The following is an 18960-nucleotide window of genomic DNA, read 5'->3' as shown; positions in this document are numbered from 1 at the left end:
TGGGAGGGAAAGGGAGAGAGAAGGGAAATTGCATGGTAATAGAAGGAGACCCTCAGGGTTATACAGTGGAGGAGGTAGAGAGAGAGGAGGGGAGGGGAGGGGAGAGGTGGGGAGGGGGGAGGGTGGAGGATGGGAAAGGCAGCGGAGCACAACAGACACTAGGATGGCAATTTGTAAATCAATGGATGTGTAACTGATGTGATTCTGCAATCTGTGTATGGGGTGAAGGTGGGAGTTCATAACCCACTTGAATCAAAGTGTCAAATATGATATGTCAAGAAATTTGTAACGTTTTGAACAACCCACAATAAAAAATTTAAAAAAAAAAAAATAAAATAAAATAAAATAAAATTCCGAACATATTTAAGTCTTCAGATAAGGCAGGCCTAGTTCAGGTAAGAGCATGAAACCAGGTCTTTGGGCCTGCTGGGCATCTCACCTGAGCTCTCTGGGGTCTTGGGGGAGGCATATTCAACCTCCGATGAGCAGCAGGGATTGAACAGCATCCTGGCTGTTCTCAGAGAGATGCTCTCTTGTAAGCACTTTCAAAATAATTGTCAAGACATGATAAATAGAGTACTTCTTGGAAAAATAAATATTGTTTCAAAATTTAATGTATTTTTCATTTGGGATCTTGGTTACAGCTGAACAAATTTTTTTGGCACAATAAGAATGAACATTATTGGCTCCTGTAAGTGTATGGGGTGTTTTATTCTTAAGCATACCCCCATCCATCTTTATGCTGACCTTTACATATTCTGGCCACTGTTGAAAATTTACTGTGTTGCCAATTCATGTTTTTCTTTGTTAAATTCAGAGGATGTTAGATTTTTCACTGCAAATTGGTTTCGGCTGTACATTATCCTAATTTGAGCATCCGGGAACTTTTTATTTCATATCCGGAATCCCTCAAAAGCAGTTTGTCAACATGTTCTAAATATAGGTTATAAATGGGAGGAAATGAAAACAGTGGATTATGGTGATTTATGTTTCACATTTCATGTTGTTTTACATTTCAAAAAATGCCATCTCATCTACCTCATGTATATCCATATGAGACAGAGACCACATCAAGGCATCTCAAGATGTCCCAGTATGAGAGGTGTCACAGCACACCTAGGGATCCATTTGTGACCCATTCGTGATCACAAGCTAAAACAACAAACTGTCCCCCAGTCTTGTTTCAAACCTTGTGAAGGGTGCTGGACTATAATCCTTAGATGTCCCTCCAGGTAGCTGGAAGCCTATTAGGGTACAGGTTCCTGGGCTCCCCAAAAACCTCCTGAATCAAACTCTCAAGATTGAGAAGTCAGGAATCTGCATTTAAAAAACACTCCCCTCCCCAGCTGATTTTTATATGGGTTTAAATTGGGAACATTTGGTATAAAGAACAGATAGATCTAGTTTAGTTCAGTCCTGGGCAAAACTGTGAGGTTAGGGAAGATTTTCTGTGACCTATCCACATCCTTTTCTGAACTGTGTTCCTCCCTTCATGACTTCCAGTGTGCTCCCTGCTGACATTAACCAACCCCTTCCCTGAAAAAGAGGTTGTGCAAAAGCTAAAAGTACCACTCTCCCATAGGACTTCTGCTTTTTAACCAAGACCAATTCCTAAGAAGAAGAAAAGAAATAAAAAAAAAAAAAAGAGGAAAAAGAAATATCCTGGAGAAGTTGAGCAGGCATTTTGGAATGAAGGAATAGGAGATCCTTCATGAACCCATAGGCTCACTCTGTGTCATCCATTCCATCCCAGGCTCAGGTCAGTTCTGGGTAAATGGAAGCAGAGCACAGTCCAAGCACTCCTCTAGAGGGTGCACATTTGAAAACAATAGATTGGTGACATATGAGTTTTGGGTGGGGTGCCTCTAAGCCACTCTTGAACTTACTATTTTCCTGATTTTCCAAGTATAATTTAGTCATTTGACCCAAAGCTCATTGGCCTATAGTGATAAAGTCTGGGCCTTATCTTTCTAGTGGGACTCCTGGCTCTGCCAAGGGTGTGGAAACTTGAGTCATGAGGTCATTGTTACAGATTCTGTTGCTGCCTGCACTAATCACAAAGATAACACGTGCCGTTTCTATGGGCTGTGATTGCCAAAGCCACAGCTGACCACAAGCCACTTTCCAGACATTAGAAGGTTTTTGATGTTGAGAAATCTTATTTCTCACCCCTAGTAAACTTCTAGGGAAAGTCCTTAACTTGGCAGGAATTTAGGATAGATTGTTCTTGGACATACAGAAGAATACATTGCAAGAATATTCTCCAAAGCCATTTGGTATAAAAACAGGCTTTGTTTTAATTTGCACTGGCCTTGGGTGCTCTTGTTACTGAATGACCTCATAGGCTGGAAACATCTTTCAGTAGCACTTACTTCAGCAAATGGAAGAACCCATGAAACCCAGCCAGAACTTTCCTGCTTTTGTGATGAGCAGGACACTTTCTAGAGAGATTTGGGTGCAGGAGACGTGTGTGACACATAAGATCTTTGCTTGGCCTCCTACTCCCAGATGTGGGGCTAATCCTTCTGGGCCTCAGATCCATCATCTTTGACAGGAAGGGAATAGATTGAATCTGTGGATCCCAAACACACATGACATCCCACATTCCTGGGACCTAACCCAGAACTTCTGAAGCACAATTTCAAAGTCTGGGCTCTGGGGAGGGAGGTAGAGTAAGAGAGTATATACATATTTTCAACCTTCTGAAGTGATTTAGGGGCTCCTTGGGTTTGATGGCCTCTCTATCAGGTGATCTTTAAGACCCCTCGGCCTCTAATGGGCAAGAAGGCAGCATCTGTCCAGTTTATCAGGTTGCCACATATGGGGCAGCAGAACATGGTTTGTTAGTAATCACAGCCAATATTGGGTTCCAATTAACTGCTTCATTTCTGCCAAACACCATGGTTTATTCACTAGTAGGAAGTGGACTAACTTCAACAAACCTTTGCCTAAGAAGCCTTCTGGGCCCGATTCACTCATAATTTTCTTGTTTATTCATGAAGGAAAGTTGGATAGCCAATACTCATTTAGTGCTGTGTGCCAGGCACTCAGAAGTCCTTGATCTATATATGAAATCATCTGATCCCAACGGCCACTATTGTGGGGCTATTATAATACACGTTTTACAAGTGTGTAAACTAGGGAACCAAGAGAATAAAAAACTTTCCCAAGGACCCATAGTTAATACCTAGTGGGGTCAGGACTGCACCTGAGCAGCCTGACCAAGAACCATGCCCTCTGCTGGTGTTCTACCAGTTTCTCCACAGATAGGAATTTGTCATTGGATTTCCTTCCATATTTTAGGCTGGTCCAGTGGAGGAGTAGTTGGATATTACTCCAGGGAAGGCAGCAGAGAGACCACACGCATGGGAAAGAGCTATTTGGCAAATTGAGCTTGAGATATATTATGGACTGGCAAAAGATAAGTCACATTCAGAGTAGGAATGGCCAGAAAAACAGAGTGGGAAGATACCAGAACAGACTTGGATGGCAGGTAAGGAGCAGAGTATAAAGGGCCAAGAGAATCAAAGAGAACCATGGTATTAGTCAGGGTTCTCCAGAGGAACAGAATGAACAGGAAGTGTAATTATAAAAAGGGGACTTATTAGGTTGGCTTTCATGACCAGACGCTGGCCGTCTGCAGGCTGGAGAGCTGGAAGAACCAGTAGTTATGCAGTCCAAGAAGCTGAAGCCCCAGGACAAGAGGATAAATGGTGCTACCCTACTCCAAGACCGAAGGCTTCTGGAGAATCATTGAAAGAGTCCGCTTTGCAAGAGTGAAGAAGTAAGAGTCTGATATCCTCAGACTACTGCAGTAGCAATCAAGAACTTGTTCAAGAAGAATCCAGCTTGCTTCTGCTGCTGCTTCCTGGTTCTTCTATTTTTTATTCCATCCAAGCCATCATCCTATTGGACAGTGCTGCCCATGCTTAAGGAGGGTCTCCATTTCAATTGGCTATCCCACATGCCAGTCATTCCTAGACACACCCTCATCAACACACATAAGCCTCTTAATCCTCAGCGTCTCTTATTTCCAATCAAGTTGACAATTCAAATTAACCATTACAACCACCATGGGGGTTGCCTGCCCCCCAGTCCAGATGGATGAGGAGCCAGGTTAAAGGCAAAGGAACAGAGAAGTAAGAGGGGAACCAGAAGGGTGGAGATTCAGGAAAACAAGAGAGCTGGAGATTTTCTCTGATTAAGGAAGGGTAAACAGTGTCAATTAGTGCAATGTCAAACGAGTGGAAAACTGGAGAGGTGGTAGAAATGGAATAACTACCACATCATCAGGAGCTTTCAGAAATGAATTTCAGGGGTGTTGAAGTACCAGATGACAAGGTAATGAAATGGTGTTAATGTGCTGCATTTAATTTAATTCATGTGATCTTGGCTTTAACACATTAATAAAATCCTGCTGGCATCAAGATAACTAGATTGCCAGGCAGTCAGCACCTGCCCTGCTTCAGTTTCTTTAGTTAACCTCATTTTGCTGGGGATGAAACTACCACTTGGTGAATACTTATTTTATACCGTCACTCATCTGTACCCAAAGTCCTAACATCCCCATTTTACAGATCGTGAAACAGAAGCACTGAGGTTATAACCTTGCCCAGCATCCCACAGTGAGTTCAAGGAAGAGCCCAGATTCAATCCCATCCCCTGGGCCTTTAATTCAGTCCCCCATGTGGTTGCCTCACTCAGCCACTCGGGCCCTGCTCTGGGTTCAGGCTGTCTCTTCATTTCTGGAACCTCACTGTGGTTCACCCGTGTAGCACCTCCATGTGGCCAGACTGGCCTGGGTCCGTGCACTTTTACCTCTCCCCATGAGCACTTTAATGACTGGAACAGGGCTCTGCAGCAGCTTTTTGACCCCTGTGGGGTCTCCTTGCCAGTCACAGAACTCAGAGGCAGCACACTGTCTTGCCTAGAGATCTAGGAACGGGCGCCAGTCCCACTGCCACGCTGGGCACCACCCATTTCCTTAGCATGCACCTCAGATTCTCGCATTTCCTTACTGAAGAATGGCAAATCCATCTGCAGGAGGTACGTGGGGTTATAGTGTGTGTTAGTCTCTGCCTGGATTAGAAAACAATTTTAAGATAAAACCCACTAGACCATCCTTAGGAGAAATTGGAACCCCCCTCCCCAGTACCAACTGCAGACCTAATTGAGAGGAAGAGGAAATGTTGAAAGCTTGAACATCCCTTTCCAGAAGACAGACAGGGCTTTGAGACCAAGAGGTCAAGGGAAGACTGTTCCCTGTTCACCATTTAACTGCTTGAGTATAGGGAATCTCTCTGCCTCCTTTTCTCTCTTTCCCTCCCTCTCTCCCTTCTTCTCTCTCTCTCTCTCTCTCTCTCTCTAATGTTCTAGAGATTTGGGGTAACTTTTCACACCCAGAAAAATATTTTTATTTTCATCAGAAAATTCTGTTGGCTGTGCAGACAGGGAGCGAAAAATTTGCCATTGATGTCATTCAGCCAGAGCACAGTATGTGTGTGTGTCTATGTGGCATATGCAGACGCTACCCAAGTGCCTTTGTCAATGTGAACAAGTAGGCCAGGCCACATCCACTGAAATCCAGGGTTTAAGAGATGACTGTGCATCAGGCTCAGACTTTTTCACAAAGCAAATTTTATTGTGTCAACAGGTAAAATCCATTCTGGCTTTTCTGTTTGTCCCAATCTATGTACAGGGAAGGGAACCTGTGTTTCAATAACGGAGATTCTCTTATATTCTTTAAGATCATGGTAATAATAATATCTTGCTTTTGTATGGCTCCTCATGGTTGGCAGAGCCAATCCATGCTCATTATTCTCTTTGAGGCTCAGAACATCATGTGAACTATACAGGAGGGAGATTAACCTGCTTTTTATGACTGGGAGAAGAGAGATCCAGAGAGGTTAAGCAATTGCACAAGGTCACACAGCTAGTAAAGATTAGGTTTGAACCATTTGACCCAGCTATCTATCCCACTCCTTGGTCTATATCCAAAGGACTTAAAAACAACATACTAGAGTAACACGGCCACATCAATGTTTATAGGAGTTCAATTCACAATAGTTAAACTGTGGAACCTACCTAGATGCCCTTCAATAGATGAATGGATAAAGAAACTGTGGTATATATACACAATGGAATATTACTCGGCATTAAAAGAGAATAAAATTATGGCCTTTGAGGGTAAATTGATGGAGTTGGAGAATATCATGCTACAGGAAGTAAGCCAATCCCAAAAAACTAAAGGCTCAATGTTCTCTCTGATAAGTGGATGCTGATCCATAATGGGGGTGGGGTGGGGAAAATGGAGGAACTTATATTGGGCAAAGGGGAGGGAGAGGAGGGGTGGGTGCATGGGGGCAGGAAAGATGGTAGAATGAGATGGACATCATTACCTTAAGTACATGTATGGCTGCACATATGATACAATGTTACATCGTGTACAACCAGAGAAATGAAAAGTCATGCTTCAGTTGTGTACAATGAATCAAAATGAATTCTGCTGGTGGAATGTGATGGTCATTATTATCCAAAGTACATGGATGAAGAAACAAATTGGTGTGAATATACTATGTGTACAACCAGAGATATGAAAAATTATGCTGTATATGTATAATAAGGATTATAATGGATTCCACTCTTACATATAAATAAATAAGTAGGTAAAATTTTAAAAAATTCATTCTGCTGCCATATATATGTAATTTAATAAATAAATAAATAAAATTTTAAAAAAGGTTAGGGTTGAAATAACAAACAAGTCTGTATGTAGTATTTATAAGTCTCAAATGTCCTCCCGTAATTTATGGAAATCTTTCCAGTTGCTTCAGAGTTCTCTCAGCCTTCATGAATAACTATTATGTGGTCACTTGAGTATATGTTTCCAAAGTAACGTGCACACTATGGATTCTTTCATGAATATAATTTCCTTTCTTATGGCTTTTTAAGATATATATATTTCTTTCTCTTACCACTCGATGAAGTCCTTGAGAATAGATTTTAGATTTTCTTTGAATTGACTCAAAACAACAAATACTGTGCTCGTTTCTATAAAGGTTAACTGATATAGTTTTGTAGCCCACTAGTCTACTTAGAACTTTCTTAAACAAAAAGAACAAAAGCTCTTAGCTACTTGTCATATGCTAAATATTTTGTTAACTGTTCTGCAAAATCTATCTCCATTAGCTGTGAAGCAGCCTGTTGGGTAGCTGTTGTTGACCCCGTTTTGGAGATAAATAGGAAGTGTAGAAAGGTGGAGAGACTTACCCAAGGTCACCCGGCTAATAGTTGGCAGGGTTAGGGTGTGGACCCCGCTACCTTTTACTCTATGTAATGTATCTTTTAAAACAAAGGCTGAAAATATTTTGCCAAAAAACTTCTTATAACATGTACTGCTCCCTGGCCCCTCCTGTTGCCTGACTCTCAACCTAGGTCCTCTTCAGGTTGCGGCACAAATCCCACGTTACTCTTGATTAATTCTGCTTCTCTCAACCCTCTGATTCTCTGTAGTGCTGATGATCTTCAGTTGAAGAGAACTGGTGATCTTGATTTCCTTCTGCCCTCACTTTGTTTGTCTCTTTCTGTGGAAAGTATCACCTCCTTTCTCCTGCTTTAACCTCCTTCTAGAACACTGAACTTACCCTGAATTTAACCCTGCTGTCAGCTAGTCACTGTAGTGCTGGGAACAGTGCCCTTTGCACGTATCAGGAATGCACTCAAGGTGGAGTGAATGAAATCGAGTCAAGGGAGGCCGAGAGCTTCCTAGACAAGTAGCTGATGAAAATCCAGAGGCTCATGTTGTCAGCTCATGAAGTCTGAGGAGCACCAGGGATGCCCCACAAAGCTATGGTCTATGGCTATGTATGTGCTTGCCAAAGAGCCTGTGTGGCCTTGTACCAAAATGGCTAGCCCACGGGTGACAAATGCATAGCATGCATGCTGCCATGATCCCAGCCACCTGAGGCAGATATCCTGCTCAGTCGTGGAACTTACTGTTCCCACGTTGCATCACAGACAGATTTTACCAAGCAGATAAGGTTGGCATTTAAGGAAATATATCTGCTACTCCTGTATGGCTCTACCTAAGCCGTGTGTGTGTGTGTGTGTGTGTGTGTGTTCAGTCTTGACAGTAAAATATTGGAAGTTAGGGCATTAGCAATGCTAGCTGTCCATATATCATTAAACACCTAGACTTCATCTTCTGATTGGCAGGAAAGCAAGATACAAGGGGGTATGTTGGCACAAGTGTGAATGTACTTAATGATACTGAATTATATACCTAAAAGTGGCTATCTTGGTATGTTTTACTTGTATTTCACTACCTTTTTTGTAAGGAGGTATAAATCCCAAATATATGGTGTTGACAGTCACATGGCTGGGCGGTAGGAGTGGGTAGAGGTTTCCAACAGAGTAGAGATATAGTCCCCATGTGTCCTCTATATATTCTCAACATTTTCCCAATCCTACAGCAAATATGTATCATAATCTTGGATGAATTTATCACTAAACTGAATTTATGGCTCTTACAGCCAAGCTATATAGGGAATAGTCAATAAGTCTCAATGATGGTAATGATCAAATGTAGGCTTGATACTCACATACTAGTAGATTAGCCATTGTCCTAGTGTGTTTTGTGCCACTATTATATGAATACCATGATCTGAGAACAGAAGTTTCTCTTCTCGCAGTTCTGGAGGTGGGGAAGTCCAGGATCAAGGTACAGTGTCTGCTGAGGGCCTGCTCACTGTGTCACATGGCAGAAGGCGGAAGGACAAAAGGAGTGAAACCCTTCTCAGTGTTTTCTTAAGGGCACCTCATCCCCTTCATGAGGGAAGAGCTTTCCTGGCCTAATCATATCTTAGAAAATCCACTTTTAATACTCCACTTTGGAAACACTTGAAATTTAGAGGGGGCATATTAAACCATATTGTCATTACTGATTGTCCAGACAGATGTAATTAATTGCTCAGTCCATTTCCAAATTGCACCACCTTGATAGTGTGTAGCCTTCTTTTCCATCAGCTTTTGACTTTTATAAGTCAACCAGTAAGATTTCCCACCCCACTCTCGAGGACAATGCCTAGCAGGAAGCATTTTTTAAAGAATCGTTGAATGGACAAAGAGAATTGTATCCAGTTTGTTTTTTTATTTGTCACCGTGCTCAGCCCAGTCTGTCACCGAAACAGTATGTGGTTATTGCTCCACTGATGTTTTAGATTAACAGCAGATCCTGTACCAGGTTAAGCCTCACCTACCAGCACATGAAAGATAAGTCAATAGTAGTGGTTGATATTAGAGTATATCTGGGAATATTAAAGATAACAAAGTGGCAAAAAGTCACATCTGTGATGGAGAAGGAAGAGGAAGATGTGGAAACATCATAAAATTAGGGCTCCAACTTGGGAAGCTATACTTGGTGGATCTGGGAAAACCCAAGCTCTCCCTGTGGGTGCTCTTGAGTTCAGTTTGCTCTCAGTGACTGTGTGTAATTACCCTCCAGGTCTTGATCACCACTTTTAGGGAGGACAGGAGGACCCAGAGAGGCCTCTGAAAGATAATGGTGCTTACAGATGTTCCTTTGTGCCTCTTTACGTGTAAAAAGCCATAGTGTGTCAGAAATACTGTCTTTAAGGGGGCCCCTACCTTAAACCAGTGAGACTGGTCCAAGCAATGGTCCCTCATCCCAATCTGTCATTGCCCATCATCTCTGAATTTTTTTCTAGCCCTTTTGGAATCTGACTAGTACAGGGGGTGCTGGATATAGTTCTGCCCTGTGTGCCACCTCCTCCCCTTTCTTTCTGAGTAATTTGATGGTGGTGTAGATTCAAGACTTCTTTCCAACTTAAAAAAAAAGAAAAAGGAGTCCACCAGATGGATTAAGATGCCTCTAATCTGGTGTGGGCGCATTAATTTATCACTGTAGCAGTTTCCACCTTGGTAAACATTTCTATTTTTTACTACTGAGTTTGCAGCCAACAGTGTTCATTATTTTAATTACAAAGATTCTGAGATGTCTTTTCCAAATATGGTCCTAAGTGTTCTTTGGGGAATACGACTACATATAAAAAGGGTGAGTTGTGGGTTAGTTTGCAGTATTATGTACTTCCAATTAGGTGAATGTGATAATCTATGGTGATCAGAGTCATCTAAAAATAGAAGATGTGGCCTGTTTCTACCATGTACCATCTTGTTACTGCTAATATTTTATAAGCATAGTCTAAATATAATTTGCTAACATTTATTCTAATTATATAACAAATGCTGAGTGCCTTACATTTATAACTTCACAAAGACCCTGTGAAGGAGTTGCTGGAAATATCCCCATTTTTCAGATAAGGAAACTAAGGCTTATCCAACTTAAGAAATATATCCAGAGTCAAAAAACTAGTCAGAGATAGCCTTGAGGTTCCAGCCCATGCAGTGTCTCTGGAGCCCCAGATGGCTGCAAACCTGGTTAGTCCTGCCTCTCATGAGCCATGATGAGCAATGACAGACCTGTTTTTGTCCCATTGATGTTTTACTTTAGTAAATCAAGTTAACAGAAAATACATAAATAAAAATCTGTGGTTTTATTTACGGATAGGAACCATACTGTGCTATTCAAACGCCTAGGGTAAAGCTTCATTCACTTGGAAAGTTAGAGGAAACTTGAATTAAAATCTATACATCTGTCCCATCACTAGGCCTCCCAGTAACAATGGAGGCCACTGCCTCTGCACAGATCAACTCAAGGCCAAACTTCTCATTTGGGAAACAAAATTCTGGCTGGAATTATGTGGTTTCTCTAAAAAAAACTACTGTGTTTCTTAGGACAGTATAATTTTGCTTTTTGATGTTTGCGTTTACCTTCAAAACAGGAAATTTCTCCATCTGCTGCTGTCACTTGCTCTCTTGCCCCTCACCCCCACTGCATGTGTCACTTCTGTTAGGGAGCAACGTGTCCTGAGAACTATGTAAAGACTTTCACTGTACAGACCCAAGCCACTCCCTTACTGTATCAACCATATTTTTCTTTTCTGAGCATCAATTTCTTCATCTGTCAAAAAGTAAGTAAAGCCTACCTCACAGAGTTTTTGGGAAGGCTAAACTAAGCAACAGATGTCAAGTTCATCACCAGGCCTGTTGGCTATAGCAGGTGTGAAGACAATAATACCCTGTAGGTCTGCCTCACCTTCCTTTCTCTCACTCCATTGCACCACAGTTTGATGATTCTGGCTTTTTCTAAACAAAAGCAATTCTTTACTAATTGATAGAGGACACAGAGGCCTCTTTAGCTGCACTGATATTCATAAGAAAGATCAGCTTGGGATGTTGCTCAACAGTACAGCACTTGACTACCATGTGTTAGGCCCTGGGTTCAATTCCCACTATTGGGGGGGGGGGGGAGAAGATCTTAAATAAGAAAGATCATTGCCTTTGCTTACATATATTTTTTTTTTCAAAGTGATCTGGATATAAAATCAAGTGAGTATGAGAGTGGATTCTTAGAGTTGTCAAACCTGCTGACAGGACTTTGCGCATGTATTCTTCCTTCAGATTCCAAGAGCCTGGGAAATATGGATAGATTTCTTATGGTCACAGGAGTTCTATTTGATAATTTCACATTCATTCTCTCAATTATTAATTCATTGACTTTGAATGTACATATCTCATCACACACTGAGCACTCTGTGAAGTCCCGGGAATACCATAGTCAGCAAAATAGGCCCACATCTCTGAAGACATGGAATTTTCAATTCTAGTGAAATTCATGTTGATGATGATTTAAAAACAAATGTCACTTAAGCATGTTCTGGACTCACTGGTAACCATCTTTAGACCTTGCTGTGAGGTTTCAGTGCCTACGATGACTTGTGACTATTAGTTCCCTGACATCAAATAGCTCTTCTTGCATAGTCAGCAGCTCAAAGGACAGAGGTGAATATAATTATAAAGGATGCCTTCCAGCCAAAGCCTGGCCAGAGGACAATATGGGGCAGTATCTGTGGCAATGAATGCTTCATGAGGACCTGAGTAGGAAAAAGCCTTTGGACAATTGAGCCATCATGTGGCATTCGGCAGCACAGGAGGCCAACCTCAAAACAAATCAGGCTCCTGCATGGGGATCTAATTCCAACAGTACGTACTTATCAGATTAATTAATGTGATTCATTTGGATTTTATTGGCTTTGTGGGTTTGTTTATATTATCAGTTATAAATTTGTACTGATTTTATAGCTATGTAAGAGCTTGAAACATAAGGTGTTTATAGCCTTATAATAATGTTTTTAGTTAGCCTGGGGAAGTCTGAGATAAATTTTTTTACTGTAAAGGAGGTCAGAACCATTAGTCAAATGCAGAAGCCTTGCTCCAGAGAGAGGTTCTTCGTAGGTAAAATTCTTTGTACATGTAAAGAGTTTAGCAAAGCCCAGTTATATCCTTGATTTATCAGAAAAAATTAAAAAGGGTTGAGGGGAAAGGTGGTAGCTGTTTCTTTACCCCCAAATTGTTTTATGTTTTGCAGTTATGAGCTGCTGTGTTTTTTTTTTTTTTATCTAAGTCATGACTGAACTGCCAAGTCTCTTATTTTTCATGAATTCTCTTCAAAGAAAGACATTACAGCAACCTCCATCTTCCTTGCCACACCCTCCACTGCCCACACTAGGGGCAGGTACAAGCATACACATTGCCCTGTGACGTCTTCTAACTTACAATCATCACTTAATGATGTTGGACATGTCCTCAATATATACTTCTGTGTACAGGTTCACAAGACTTGTTTTGAAAACATGTTTAATTTTCAGGGTAACTCTACTCTATCTATAACAATCATAGGGGAATTTTTAAAATAATTAGCACTTTTACAATGTAAGATAGCAGGACCTGATCTTTCCTGTAGATCCTGGGATCTGGAGCAGGACTGAGAAGTGATTCTCTGCTAGGACCTGGCATGAGGCCATTGGTAGGGTGACTATACATCTGTCTCCATTTGTCCGGCACTGTCCAGGTTTATGTTTGCTGTCTCAGCTTAATTGGCAATGGTGCCCCCCCCACCCACCGCCTTTCACTCTCATATTGATGATGAATGATAAGGTCACGCTAATTACACAAAACATTTTGGCATTTGGGCCCTACTAGATTCAAATAAAGCTGTTTTGCTTTTTCATCAATTATTCTCTTTCTTCACTGACTCTTAACTGTAGACCTATGTTTGAATTTATACCATTGCGAAATATTAATGTATAAAGATATGACAATATTCATGTACTTTTGGTAAGATCTCTGTTAGGATCAGAACAAGTTTATAATAGAAAAGGCAGGAGTCAGTCACTTTGAACCAGGGATTGTCTGAGATTTAGCAAAACTTTTTGCAGTGTGAGCTGATCAGAACATTTCCCATCCAGGAAGTCAAAGCCTGCAAATCCTGTTACAATTAATATCAGGATTTATAAACATTCTTCTTTCAAAAATTTAAAAGCCAAATTGCATTATTGTGAAACAAATGTATCATTGACTAATTGGTTTTCATAAGTTTTGACTATAACTTCTGTTTTTAATGATGATTTTGCCTTTGCCAGAACTGCTTATTTGGGTGTTAAATCTGAGATCTTAGACCAGGATTGTTTTGTGGAGTATGGCATGTGGACACAAGATAAGGAAACCCCTTCTGATCGTTATAGAGCCAGCTCTCCAGTTTACCCATGGCCTGGGCCTTGCTTCACCTCCTGCCCCTTTCTCTTTGGTTGTTTGGTTTGATTCTCACAATCCTCCCAAAGAACCAGAAGGAAAGAAGAGGGAAATTCCCCAATACTGGTTTTATAGAAAAAGTCAAATGGTAAGAAAGATGACTGAATCTGTTCAGCATACTTTCATGATTTTTTTGAGGGTTGTGTGTGTGTTATCTTCTTTGTTTGCCAGACAAGTATGGACCCCACTTACCTAAAGGGTACATTCCAGGAAACCCAGTGGATGCCTGAAACCCATAGATAATACCAAACACACACACTCAATCTCTCTATCTCTCTATCTCTCTATCTATCTATATGTATGTGTGTGCATGTGTGTATGTACATATACGTGTGTGTATGTACATATACGTGATTTTTATATAAATAATATAAATTTAAAATATAAATTAAACAGTAATAATAAAAATCATCAAAACAAAATAGAACAGTTATAATAATATACTATAATAAAATTTTGTGAATGTGGTCTCATGCTTTGTCAAAATACCTTATTGTGTTATAATCATTCTTCTTGTTGTGATGATGTGAGATGATTTGATACCCACACAATGAAATGAGGTGATGACTAAGCACTTATAAAGTACTGAGGGCACAACTATTGCAGTTTGAGAAGTGACTGCAAAACTAGTGTGAATTTCTTTTTTCCTTCTTCACAATTTCACAGATGGAATATTCATTCTTACCTTGAATCTCAGTAATCTCAGCATATAATTCTTTTCTTTCCTTAAGTCAAGAACTTTCACCTCTTCACTTAAAAGAAGCACCTTACAATTTCTCTTTGGCATATCTGAGTTACTAGCATCACTGCTCTTTCACTTTGGGCCATCATTAAATAAAATAAATGTTATTTGAACACAGCACACAAGCACTGTGATACTGTGACAATCAATCTGATAATTGAGATGGTGACTAATAGCAAGGTAGTATATACACTGTGGAAATACTGAACAAAGGAATGATTCATGTCACAGGCAGGATGGGGTGGGATTTTCCTCACACTACTCAGAATGGCATGCAATTTAAAACTTATGAATTGTTTATTTCTGGAATTTTTCATTTAATACTTTCAGGCCCCAGTTGATCATGGGTGACTGAAACTATGTTAAGTAAAACTATACCTGTGTTACTAAATATGTAACATTTTTTATTTTGTGAAAAATGTCAGACCTTAGAATAGAAACTCCATTAGGAGCCAGGTTTGGTGGCACAAACTTGTAATCCCAGAAGCTTGGGAGGCTGAGGCAGGAGGATCACAAGTTCAAAGCCAGCCTCAGCAACTTAGCAAGACCCTGTCTCAAATCAAAAGAATAAAAGAAAAAGAATAAATTATCTTACACAGTGTCATAATAAATACAATTTTTGATGACTGAATGGTTGTTTTTCTATACCCAACTTCTCTCAAACCTTGATGTGTTTGTTACTAGTTATATGGCTGGGTCGTTATCAGTTACAAACACTTGAATTTAAGAATTTTAAGGTTTACTGTGGAGTCTGAGCTTTGTTGGGAATGAGAAGGAGAGGGAACATACTTTGGAAAATGTAGTAGAGTCTCTCTGGGAAAGTAGTTTTGTTTGTGAGTCCAAAATAAGAATGACTGCCTGTCTGTGGGGATTGTTTGATTCTAGCACCACCCAAGGCGACTACAGTGTGATGCTTTTTAAATTTTTTAATATCAGAGGAGAGAGGCCTCTGTCAGAGGTAGCCTTAGATCAACTCTTTCCAATTCTTTTATTCTATGTACTTATTAAATCAGTTTAAAGTCCCTATGAATCTGCTGTTCTTCACAGAGTAAAATCTGTCAAAACAGATTAATGCCATCACCCCAAAACATTTAGCTATACTGTGACAACTAATCTGGAAGGATTTATCAGAATTCATGTAATTTAGCCACTTAATCATTGCCAACAGGTGGTTATGCATAGTCATTCAAGCCAGCAAAGACTGGGAAGGTGGGGATGGTTTTACATCCTCCTTACCACAAGGTCAGGTAGAATTCCAAACATACGTTTTCCTGCATTTCTGGTGGTTTTCAGTATTATCTTTTCTCAAAAGATTGTTCACTATTGTGTGGGTATGTAGTGTCATCTTATTAGATCTGAAGGACTATGTTGAAAGGAATAAGAAACTGATCTGATCAGAGAGGAATTTAAACATCTTTGGATTTTGGAATGTATTACCTTCTTTTGTTTGAAACTTTTCCTGGAAGGTGAATATTCTGTGTTGTTCACGTTTATCTGATGCTCTCAAAAGCTTGCATCTTTGTGTTGACATGAAGATATGGGGACCTTCTGCACATACTATCTACTGCCAGCTTTTCTTTTGGTCTGTAAAATTATGGATGTGTTGGTCAACTTTACATCATTACGACAAAATACCTAAGAAAAACAGCTTACAGGAGGAGAGATTTTATTTTGGCTCATGGTTTTGGAGGTTTCAGTCCATGGTCAGCTGAATCCATTGCTTTGGGACTGAGGCGAAACAGAACATCATGGCGGAAGGGAGTGGTAGGGGAAAGCTACTCAGCTCATGGAAACCAGGAAACAGAGAGAGAGAGAGCAAGGAAAGAACAAGGAAAAAGATACATCTTACCAGGGCCTACCACCAGTGACCCACTTTCTCCAACTAGACCCTACTTCCTACAGTTTCTACCACCTCCTGGTAGTGCCATTAAATTATGAATCTGTCAATGGATTAATCCACTGATGAAGTCAGAGATTTCATCATCCAATCACTTCCCAGAAGCTGCACCTCAGAACATTGCTGCACTAGGGATCAAGACTTCAACATGAGCCATTAGGGGACATTCTAGACCCAAACCATGAATGGCAGGAAAACCTCATATTTATTAGCTATAAGTTTTGTAATACGGTTAGTATTAACCATTTGTGATTTTCTTCTACCATATGTTAGCAAGTATACTATGCCTGTTGCTTACATCATCTCATTTAATCCTCACAACAACACTCTAAGATGGAAGGTGGGATAATATCTCTTTGAATGACAAAGAAGCCTGCGTAAATGGCACACAACTAATAAGCGGTAAATCTGGATTCTGACTGTGACCGTTGGCCACTTTCTCTTAAAGGGTTTTCACTTGCATCTTTTCAAATTCTCACAAGAACTCTGCCACCTTTTTTTCACAAATGAGGAAGCAAGGGTCAGGGTCACCCAGCATGTAAGGGAGAGAAGCTAGACACAACATGAGATTTCCTGCCCCTTGCACCTGATGTTCTTATTACCTTAGTCATTGTTAGGAAATCACTAATGGCTGCAGCTGCACTCCTCCTGTCCTTCTTCACTCTTCCCTGAAGACACAGGAAGGGGAGCTGACAGGAGTCCTGACTTTTATGGCGGCCACAGTTGTGAAATGTCCTCTTGTCACTGTCATTACCAGAAGACAACAGACCAGATAAGAAGGGGAGAACAGCATCTGCTTCCCTGGTCAAACCAGTGGGAAAGTGCGAGGGAGGATTCTGTCCTTCCTGCAGGAAGTATGAGGGTGTGATCAGATGTTTGCAGAATGCTACCAGGCCATCTTAGATCAGTCTTACAAAAATCATAAAGCCTCAGAAAGAAACTCATACTGGTTGGCCTTCTGACTGGCCTTACCCTTCTAGGGTGACTATGCTGGTTCTTAACATTTTAGGTGTCTCAGACTCTTAGAGTGATGGTGTTCACCTTCTACATGCATGAGAATCCCCTAAAGGAGTTGGGAAGACACAGAGCACTGGGCACCACCACCAGAGACTCTGGTTTAACAGGAGGCTGCAGAGCACCTGAGAATCTGCATTTCTAACACACTCCCAAGGATGCTGGTGCTGCTGGTCGGGGACCACACTTGGGGAACCACTTTCTCAGGGAATTTTGGTGAAAGTTCTGTGCCCTCTCCTTGAATAGATACCAGGTTGATAGGTTTAAGAGCATTAGTCTTTGGCAATGGAGGGAATACATGAGGATATGATTTACTGAGCAATTTGAAGTTGGTTTGGTGAGTCAGTTCAGGGTAGCGCCTACAAGACAGGGGTCCTGGGGAACCCAGGGGCACCCTTGCTATTGTGGGTTAGCAGCAAGAAATAACTAAAAAATCTTTTAGTATTTGCAAAGTGGTTATAGGCTATGACTAAACCACTTTTAAAACATTGAGAGCTGCAATGAAATGCAGTTCTCTAATAGGCAACTAATATTTTAGACTAGGTTTTGAAAGTTGTGTTAAAGTATACATAAATCCAAAATTTACCATTTTAACCATTTTAAATATCTAACACAATGGCAACAAGTATATTCACATTGTGGTGTGACCAACACCATCTTTTGCCTTTGGAACTCCTTTATCTTGCTTAACCAGAACTCAGAGTCCATCAGACAGCAACTTCTCTTTGCCTTTTCCCCCCTTCCCTCAGGCCCTGGAAACCACCAGAGTAGAATTACTTGCTGACTCTCTGAATTTGACTCTCTAGGCCATTCATATAAGTGGAGTCATATAGTATTTGTCCTTTGGAGACTGGTTTAGACTACTTATTTGAATAGACTTTGAAATGCCCTAATAATAATCCTAACAGGACATAAGCAAAGATAACTTGAAAAAACTCACATTAGAAAGCTTTATCTTTAAGCTTTAGAAGAGTCCTCTGTTGTCCACTAGAAACCTTTTTCTCGGTGCACTCTAGGCCCAAGATGACCCTGGACACACGGACTCCTTTCCTCTCTCTTGACAGGTAAACCTTATTCCTTGTTCTTGTAAGAATCCTATCCTCTTGAAGCCCTTAGGTAGGACTGTGTCTTGGGCCACCCTCCTCAACCATTCATTTATGCATTGGCAAATTTATTCATTCAGCAAACACCAGGCTCAGGCGCCACTGAAGGTGCAAAAACCTAGAGCACGGCCATATTCCCTCAGCCTCCCTCCCCGCTCCTCACCCCAGAGCTTCCCTCTGGGCCCAGAGGAAGTTGAGCAAGAGCCAGGCCCCTCGATCACCTGTACTTGCAGACTGATATGTGCTGTCTCAAGATTTCCCAGGTGAAGAAATGTGTGACTTTAAATGTCTTTTAAAATTTTCAACTAAGTCAGTGGGAATCTTTCTATAATGTATCTGTCCTCCCATGCCTTAAGGAGAATGTGCTGGATATAATTTCACCTTTCCCATTAGAGCAGATTATGCTAAGTGAAGCCAGCCAATCCCTAAAAAACAAATGCCAAATGTCTTCTTTGATATAAGGAGAGTAACTAAGA

General features: G+C 40.8%; 1 protein-coding gene across 2 annotated transcripts in view; it reads left to right on the top strand.

Annotated features, from left to right (window-relative positions):
* The window catches only part of Apba1 (amyloid beta precursor protein binding family A member 1), a 214378-nt gene that overhangs the window by 42552 nt on the left and 152866 nt on the right, over positions 1-18960 (top strand). The window lies entirely within an intron of this gene.

This window comes from Marmota marmota, unplaced genomic scaffold, assembly GCF_001458135.2.
Source record: "Marmota marmota marmota unplaced genomic scaffold, marMar, whole genome shotgun sequence".
In the NCBI taxonomy this organism is placed as follows: domain Eukaryota; kingdom Metazoa; phylum Chordata; class Mammalia; order Rodentia; family Sciuridae; genus Marmota; species Marmota marmota.
This window is presented reverse-complemented; position numbering and strand designations above follow the sequence as displayed.